We start from the raw sequence: 10,173 nt of genomic DNA, 5'->3' as shown, positions 1-10,173 counted from the left end.
ACACCACCTTCCTAAATGCATCGCTGCAATGGCGGGCAAAGAGGCTGAGAAGCACTCTCAGCAAGCAAGGTGGCCCGCAAGCATCCAAAAAATTGCATTCTATCATCGAACTCCTTGTAAAGGATAAAGAGACGATGGGAAGAACTTTGATGGTAAAAACTTTGCTGCTAGACAAAAAATATTTCCTATACCTCCCACACCAAAGGTGACATCAAGGCAAATAGTAAAATGGGCGGACCAAACAATCCATTTTTATAGAAAGACGAAGGTTTCGGATTGATTGTCAGAATGCCAAACAATGGCAGCAAATTGGTTTCGAAGAAGAAAATGAAGATGAAGATGGAAGATAGAAAGTGCGAAGCATACATACATTTATAGGGGGTGGAGATGAAGAGACAGAATATGAGCAGCCACATTCTGCCTAGTAAATGGAATTACGTAGCCCAAAGTCTTGGGAAAAGAGGTGGAAATATCAAGAGAAAATGTGCAAGATTTTTAGCACAAAGCAGTTAAATGCTTGAAGAATTGGCGATTAAAAGACAAACGTCAAATAAATACACAAGAAGTTAACATATATGTTCATTAATGATGAACAAAATTACAAAAGGAAAGTCAAATGCGAAATTACAAAAAGAAAAGTTAAGGCGTCATATGTCTTAATTACAATCTACTCCATACTGAACGAATTCGTTCCCTAAGTTTTTTCCAATCCTCGTTCTGCCGAGCGGAAGTGATGTTCAATTCAGCCACGACATCATCATCAACTTCCAACTTTTTGTACTGCTCGACCAAAGACTTAGTTCGCTCAATTCCTTGGGAGGCGTTGCGCTTTTTAGCAGCTATTCTCGCCTTGTAGTCGTCCATTTTGGCTTGAAGTTCCTTCATCTGAGTAGCCAGACTAACCATCAAAGAGTCTTCAATCATGATTTCGGAAGAGATTTCTTTCAACTCGTCCTCAGCCTTGTTGATCTCCAGACGCAAAGACTCTTTTTCAGATACGGCGTGAAGATATTGAGTACTTTTGGCCTTTAGTTCAGCATTCTTGGCCAGCAAGGAGAGGACCTCGGAATGGATAACTTTCAACGTCGCTTTAAAATCGACAAAAAGATTGAGCGACGGAAGTGTCAGTGCTTGCTCCAACTTTGCATTCAAATGCTCAAACTTATCCTTGTGGCTGGCAGTACTAGCCTTACCAACGTCTATATCCATGAAAGACACGTACTCAAAAATCGGCTGCTTGAGGAACTTCAAGTCTTCCTCTGAAAAAGTAGCAGGACGACCAGATGGAGCAGGGCGAGATGTCTTGACTTGCCCCCAGGAAGCGAACAAGTCTTGGATGGAACGCACAATCTTGTCAACATCCTGCAAAGAAAATTGTCAATATTGAAGATTCTAGCTACAACGAACAAGATGGAAATAAAAGTAAAGCAAAGATTACCTCATCAATAATCGTGGAAGATGGCATATCCTCAACCAAGTCTGCCACCTGTGGCTCCACCATTCGTGAGGACTTCCCCTTGTCTGAGCGAGAAGATGTTGTCACAACGGGTAGACTCATAGGAGCATCTGTAAAACTCAAAAGCAACAAATCAGAAACCAAATAGCATAAGCAAAGGTAAAGCATCAAAAAACTGAATTACCTTCTGTTTCGATGTTTGGGGGGTTGACGCCCTGAGAAGAAGGTGGCTCATCCATTGGTTATGATGAGGATTTTGGGATTGAAGATGTCTCTTTAAGCGTAGTCCCTTCATCAACTGGTTTGGATGAAACAGCCTCAGCGGAGGATGATGGAGCAGGAGCTGCCGATGCCAAAGCCTTTAAAGGAGAGACTGAACTTTTCTGAGAAGTCCAAATAAATCATCAGCACACAGAAAAGTTTCAAGTAGGGAAAAGTATGCTTGTGAGTAAACCAATTTAATTACCTTCCTCCTGATGATAAGAGGGGTATCATCATCATCATCAATATCATCCTCCAGGATGGGAGATACTGAGGCTGGCCGTTTGCGGCTTGGGGCACTCTTGGCTGCAGTAGGTTTGGCAGGGAGAGAAGAAGATGGATGAGCAGACTGTTTAGTGCGACGAGGAGGAGAAGGACTCCGGATAGACAAAGGAGTGACTAAAACAGGAGAAGGGGAAGAAATGCTCGGCTGGTCCAGTGAATGAAAGGCACGATTGGCATCAGTCGCAAACAATCTGCGCTTCACTGACGGCCAGAGCTGTTCAAAAAGGGGATGGATGGCGTGGCTAGAATTGAAGGGGGCTAACGAAAAATAGCTTGTTAAAAGAAGATTGCGAGCATTTATAGCCTCTGCCTCCACCTTATTAATAATATGGAAGCGATCAATCAAGTTCCTTGAATAGCAAGGAGGAACAGGCCAAGTTGGGCCAAAACCAAGTTGGCGAGCAAAAATTGGGGAGCATAAATTTCTACCCCTGCCTTGGCATTGGTCCCAGTTAAAATATCATGAAATAACTCCCTCCCGGTTAAAAAATGGATCCAAATGAGCAGAAAGGTGCTCGCGCTGTCTATAGTAGAGGGGGGATGCACATAGTTTGGAGTCAAAAAAGGAGAAAAATGAAAAAAGGAAGGGATTGAATCCAAAGAATAAAAGAATGAAAAAATGTCCCTTCTAGACATATTTACAGGAGCCAAGGGCTCAATGGCTAGCCCATAGCAGCTAGCAGAAGAACGAGAAATTGATGGAGCACCAAGCAATGGAAAATAGGATCTCAACCACAGTTGAGTGAACCAAAGAGGTCCACTACCAGTGGGAGATGCACCATTCTTCAATTGAGTTTGAAGAGAAGCCATGCCTCTATAAAGGGCAGCCAAAAAGAAAGAACATAAATTCAAAGGCGTGCCACCCGCCAATTCGTGCGCTATGGGTAAATAACTCAGGGAAGACTTTATATGGATGGCGTGGCTAGAATTGAAGGGGGCTAACGAAAAATAGCTTGTTAAAAGAAGATTGCGAGCATTTATAGCCTCTGCCTCCACCTTATTAATAATATGGAAGCGATCAATCAAGTTCCTTGAATAGCAAGGAGGAACAGGCCAAGTTGGGCCAAAACCAAGTTGGCGAGCAAAAATTGGGGAGCATAAATTTCTACCCCTGCCTTGGCATTGGTCCCAGTTAAAATATCATGAAATAACTCCCTCCCGGTTAAAAAATGGATCCAAATGAGCAGAAAGGTGCTCGCGCTGTCTATAGTAGAGGGGGGATGCACATAGTTTGGAGTCAAAAAAGGAGAAAAATGAAAAAAGGAAGGGATTGAATCCAAAGAATAAAAGAATGAAAAAATGTCCCTTCTAGACATATTTACAGGAGCCAAGGGCTCAATGGCTAGCCCATAGCAGCTAGCAGAAGAACGAGAAATTGATGGAGCACCAAGCAATGGAAAATAGGATCTCAACCACAGTTGAGTGAACCAAAGAGGTCCACTACCAGTGGGAGATGCACCATTCTTCAATTGAGTTTGAAGAGAGGCCATGCCTCTATAAAGGGCAGCCAAAAAGAAAGAACATAAATTCAAAGGCGTGCCACCCGCCAATTCGTGCGCTATGGGTAAATAACTCAGGGAAGACTTTATGCTTGGCACACACAAAACATATTTACAAAGCCAAACCAGAAGAAATGCCACTCGCTCAGTATGGGAAGGCTCAGCGCTCGAATGGTTATGAAGGGTTTACAAGCTTGAATAAGACTCGGTGTAGTTTTTACCAAACTTTGGGGCGCCACCAGAAACCAAGATACCAGGAAAAATGGTATCGCCCAAAGATGGTAGATTCACTAGGGCCCTAACATCCCTTAAAGTAATAGACATGGGGCCAAGAGGGAAAATAAAGGTATTATACTCAGAAGACCAAAAACTCAAAGCAATCGAAAAAAGTGCTGAATCAAAAGTAGGGGGTTGAATAGAGATTTCTAACAAATCAGAAATCTAGCATTATCAAAAAGTGCCTTAGTAGGACCATGGCCCACAAGACGAGCATGCCACCTACGGAAAACTACATCAGATTTGGGCCAAGTGCGAATACCTCTTTCGCGAAGTGGCCCCAGCGGCAAAGAGTTTAGAAATGGAGGGCCTTGAGTACAAGGAAACAGCTGGCCCACAGTCGCCTGTTCGACTGCCTCTGCATTGTTGAAGAAAGGACCTAGGTAGAACTCATTGAGTTCGACATTGGCGGGCACGAGAAAGCTCGGAGTTATTTATGGACGACTCAAAAGTTTTTGAAAGTCATCAAAACTAAAGGAGTCGCCAGATTGAGATTGTGAAGTAGCCATTAGGGATGAAACAGAGTTTTTTTTTTCAGAGTTACATAGCAGGGAAGCAAAAAGATGAATAGTAAATCGTGGGAGAGAAACGCGAAAAAGTGAGGCATGATTTAATGATGCAGTGAAATGGCGTGTTTGGGGGTTATAAGGGTTTGCAAAACGTCGCACCTTTTCAAGCTATGGAAGGAAACAATGATTGAAATTCTTGGAAATTTCGAATGTTGCTGGAAACATAAAGTGAATATGGCAAAATTTAATAATTGGTATTAATTCTGCCATATTGGGGGGTAATTGTTGACAGATAAAAATTCAGCCCAAATCGAACGGCCCAAGGAATGAAGCCCAATTGGAGGATCCCCAAATCAGATAGCCCAAAGAACGAAGCTCAATCAAACAATTCAAGATGAAGGCCCAAATAGGGAGGCCCAAGAATGCGGTAACACCATCGCCCAAGTTTGCAAGTCGCCCAGAATCTGAGCGAATGGAGTGTCATGCAGTCACCAAGAGCTGTTACTCTATTCTCGTCCAAACCTTCGAGTCGCCCAAGGTCTTAGCAAACATAAAGTGTTGTAGTTATCAAGAAGTGCAGTTATCAAAGCAATTATTAAAGCATCCCTATCACGTTCCACGATTCAAGGAATTCAATCGAAAACGGTTAAACGACGAAGAGTAATGGCAGCAGTTAAAAAAGGCAGTTCCATGACAAGTTGGCCATTACGAGGAAAGTGGGCAGTTATAGAACAATCCAGCAATTTTTAGGCGGTTAATCACAAAGAGATCATCCAGGGAGTATTAAAGGAAGGAAAGACATAGAGCAAAGAAACCGAATCAAAAACTCTCGAACAGAGAACATGTAATTTTAAATTCCTTAACTTAAATTTAAACACTTTTTTCAGTAACTCGTGTGCTTGCGCCCCCTGGAGGCATTCTGTTTTTAATTTCCAATTGTAAAGTCATTGCCAATAAAAGAACACCCCTTTTTGAGACTTTGTCTCAAGAGGTTTGTCCCTTACACAATCGTCTGATCCCTTTTAATTGTTAGCGACGAATCCGCGCGAAACAATTCATTTATTAGGTTAGCATTGTTTCTTTACACTATATAATGGATATCGAGATTGAGAAGGCCATCTTTCTACTAATTAGACACAAGGGGCGGATGTAGAAAATTTTGGTTAGGGGGCACAACGAGAAAATGCATATTTACATTTAAAAAACATTTTTTCATTAATATTTTGCTCCTCATTTTCTTTCATTTGATTTCGAACGGTCATTTTATTAATATTTTGTTCATCACAAGAATATGCATATTTATGTTTAAAAAAATTATATTGTATTTAATACAAACAATCAATTCAAGTGATTGAAAGGAAAAACATATAATTAATTTTCAATCAAATAAATACAATTCGTTAAATATAAGTTAAATTGTATATAATCAATTTAGACATATTCTATGTACACAAATAGGATAGGAGAAAATGCAAATTTAGGTTCTAATTAATTGAAAATTTGATTGAAAAGTGAAAATATATAGCAGATGTGATAATTTGTAAAAGAATTATAAACAAATTTTAAAAAGTTAGAATGGTTAGGGTTTTGATAAAAGGTGCGAGGGAGAACGTGAGATAGAGTAACCGAAAAGAGAAAAAAATTCAAATTTATTTTAATTTTGCCCCTATTTGGCGGAAGTTAAAATTAGATTTTTATTATATTTTGATAAAAATTAAAAAGTTAAGGATTCTACAAAATAAATTATTAAAATCAATTGTTAATTTTGAATTATATTAAAATTTAGATTTCAATTTATACCAAACATGACTTATCCGTCCATCCCAGAAAAATAAATAAATAAATAAATAAAAATAAATCCCAGAAATTGGGGGGTCACATGACCCCCAAGGACCCCCTTGGGTCCGCCCATGATTAGACGTGAGAGGTGTGAGGAAGACGACCTAAGGTAGTAGTCTCATTTATAATCTATAATGACAAGTGGAAATGATTTTACGTTGACATGGTAAAGACAAAATGTGTCGGGTGTTCAATAAAAGGCGTCAAAGGATAGTTGTTTTGCCGAGGATGGCTAAACCACAATTGACATAGTGATGACATCACTTTTGAGGCGATTATACGAATAAATTGGCCACCATTGTCACAACGATTGGGAGACAATTATAAAGCAGATTCTCCATTCACTAAATAGAGAATATTATCAAGATTTCATGTTTTACTATCGAACTTATTCCAATTTCAAGAGATCATCTGTCATGAGGGATCACAACTCTGTGGAGGTCATCATTATTGAAAAAATCCTTAGTCTATTGGGTCAATTTCATGCAGGACTTCATTGGCACTTCATGCTATCCATAAATCAAATTATTTAGTGGATTTGATTTTACTTAACTTTTTATGGTTTCATTGCCTGTGCTCACGCTAGAAGTTTTGTATAATTGTATCGTAACGCTATTAAGTATTTTGATTTAAGTTCTTTTCCTTCTATGAGGTTGAAAAGTCTAATATTAGCAGTCGTAAAATGTCAATATATATGAAATTTTGACTGATTTTTTGTCGATCTTGTTTACCTATCCTGTCCTAATTAATAGCCTTGTCTTCAGGTTTTGAAATTACACGCTATGTCACCTCCTCTAATACCCACGGTATGCTAATCACATTAATCTCAATAACATGTATAATCTCAAACTTATTTTGACTTTCCTAACTTAAGTATCCGAGTCTTCGACCATCGCATATTCCTCTTTTTCTAGCGATTAACTAGATTCATTGTTTCTTCTTCTTCTTCTTCCTGCATGCAAACTAATTGTTCAATTCATTAAAGAAGATCAAAAGGTGCCACATCATTTTCTGTCATCAACATCACAAAAACTTTCATCAATATCATATCTTTTTTTTTTTCTTTTTTTCTTTTTATGACTCAAATGTCCAAACTTTGTCTGATTAATCCTTAAGAGTAGTGGCCTCCTCCCTAATTCACCATTCAGGTAAATCCAAATGTATTCATAGCTTATACGCATTTGAGTCAGATTTTCGGGATGCAGTTCTCCTTCCTATGGACCTCCCTTTTACGACGTGTGGACGGGACCCCCGAAGGAACAACAAAACAAACCATAACTTTGCCTCTACAGGGTATCGGTCTTTCAACATAAATGTTGCATTCCAGAATAAGGTGGTAAAAGAGTGGTTTAGTAATGAACAAACAAAGACAAAGTTAAAAAGTTTAAATCGTAGGAGCGTAATTAAACTTTATGGAAGTAGAAAACAAGAAGAAATTAAGCAAAATGGAGGAAAACGATCTGAGGCAAGTGATTACATTTTCTCCTTAAGATAAAATTACCCCACAATGGTTCTAACAATTCAAGGCATTTGTCTCCCAAGATACAACGGATTCAACTTGCAGTAGAAACACTTCAAACCATAAGCAACAACGAACTCGAACGAAATTTATCCTCTCTACAAGGAAAAATATATGAAATGATTTTTGGAGAGCTTTTGCAAGAGATTTGATGCAATGCTCAATGCAAAAGTGATATGAGATGCATTATAGACTTTCAAAGAATCTTATTTATAGAAAATGAGGGATTGTGGGGGAAGTGTTGAATATGAAACCTCGCAACCTTATGAACAAAAGCATCACTTGCTGTCGCTCGCCTGTTGTTGACCTCAAGCTCGAGCGCTAGTGTCAAAATTTTAACAGAAGTCTTTCGCCCTCCTGTCACTCGAGCGATAACCCCGTTTGATGCAGGAGGATCCGAGTCGAGTGATACTGATTTGTCAGATAGCACGATGATAGCCCTGAGATACCATGCGATGGCGGATCGGCGCAAAGATGGAAAGTGAATCACCATTATTTCCTTAATTGGGGGAATTTGACGCGTCTTTGATAATTTGGTCATAACTTTGGCCACGGTTATCGGAATCGCTATTATAACCCCAATCCGGAAAGCTCTCTTCGGCGCGCACGTCGTGGCCACCCAACTTTGCTCGGTGGACGTCAATTTCAAGCCCAAAATTTACTGTTTTCCTTTCCAAAATTCAATTTTAGGTTATTTTTTTTACTATTTATGGTAATATTTAGTTTCCTTTTTTCTATATGTTAGAGAACTCGAATTAAACCAAATTTTTGGCAACTTACTTCTTTTACTTAATATTTTATTTTGGTATAATTTTGGAATTTTGCCATTTTTGGTAATTTTCCCATAATTTCGTATTTCGCAGCTATTTGACCCGGCTTGTGGGTTAGTTTTCAGCATGCTGCATTATTAATAATATTGAGTTGAATTCCGAGTATTTTCTCTATTTTTTTTGGGCGTTTTTTATCGTTCTTTTCTTGCGAATCATCTGCTACAACAAGCCAATAGGATAATCACTATCCTACCCGGCGTCACCGTTGCTCGAGCGATATACGAGCGACGGAGTTAGGCAAAATTCAGGCCAGTTTTTCCTCTATTTTTCTTTCAACTTTGAACCGCGATTTCTTATTCATCCGAAATTGATTTTGAGTTTCCAAATATACCAGGATAACCTACTCGACGAGTAGAGCAAAGTCTATCTACATTTATAATTTGACTATCAGATCAAGTTCGAATATTTGATCGAATTTGACACGAAAGTCACTTTTTTCCACTTTTATACTTAAACCAAATTTTCTTTTTAAACCAATTTCCTACATTTTTCATACATTTCTGAGGGTACGGATTTTCAAATTTGTAAAAAAAAAAAAAAAATTAAAAATATTAAAAGTTACAATTTGAACCAAGCCATGCACCCTACCCGGATATTCATGAATGTTTTGTAGAGAAATAGCCTCCTTGGCGGCCCCACCTTTTCAATAATTCGTCCATACAAATATATAGCTTTATTTTATGATTTATAAATATGAATCTCGTTACAGATTAAGGGATAAAGGAATTTCTCCCAAATTTTATTACATATACAAATAATTCTTCTTCTTCTTTTTTTTTTTTTCTTTTTTCTAGAAAACGTGGGGGCCTGGGACCCCAAGGCCTCCTCCCTCGCCAGTGTATAAACTCCTATAGCTTTTAGGAAAAGGTTAAGTACGGGGGAGTTTTAAGGGCAGAGAGGTGGCATTATTGGATTTGATGATGGAAAAACATAGATGAAAAACAAACCAATACAGTATTGACACTTGGCGTCTGTGAAAAAAATCTGTACAACTCTCCTATACTTGTAGCATTGTTCATAGTTTTAAATGTATTTTTATCAATTAATTAGCAATAAGTTTAACAAGTTTGAAGAACGTGTCGATTATAGAGCTACAATCACATGACATATTTAGTTCATTTGTCTAGCAAATGACATTCAATTTTGATGATTGATCCAGCATTTTATTGACATTCATCATGTGCACACGTCACGAGTCGAACTCGCAAGAGTGTTTCAAAAGGTCGTGTCATTAACTAATTTCAGCAATTGGTCTTATTTCAAAATTACTTAAATTGGGATCTAACTAGACATGTGAAATTGTCGAGAACACTATGTAGAGGGGTAGCACATTGCTAAAGAATTGTTTAGATACACTTCGGTTGACAGCACAATCTTGATAGAATAAACGTTGTCTACATTTGTTTAATGCTTGTGAATTAATCAATTATCGATCAAAATATAAGTAGTGTTTAACTGCACTTAACCTCGTAGACGTCCAACACGTATTATCATAATATGATGGAAGTCTCTATAAAATTGTACAATCAATTAATTAGAAATCCACTTAACCTTTATTTATCCTCTCTCACACACACACTCGGATCCTGGAATTTGAGGAACTAGGCTAGATCTAGGTGAATGCAGACGACAGCTCGACAACCATCCAATATATGGGGGAAAAAAAATTCCAATGAAGCCAACACATATGGACAGCCGC

The sequence above is a fragment of the Olea europaea genome, chromosome 3 (genome assembly GCF_002742605.1).
Source record: "Olea europaea var. sylvestris chromosome 3, O_europaea_v1, whole genome shotgun sequence".
NCBI classification, from domain to species: domain Eukaryota; kingdom Viridiplantae; phylum Streptophyta; class Magnoliopsida; order Lamiales; family Oleaceae; genus Olea; species Olea europaea.
Note: the sequence above shows the minus strand (reverse complement) of the source record.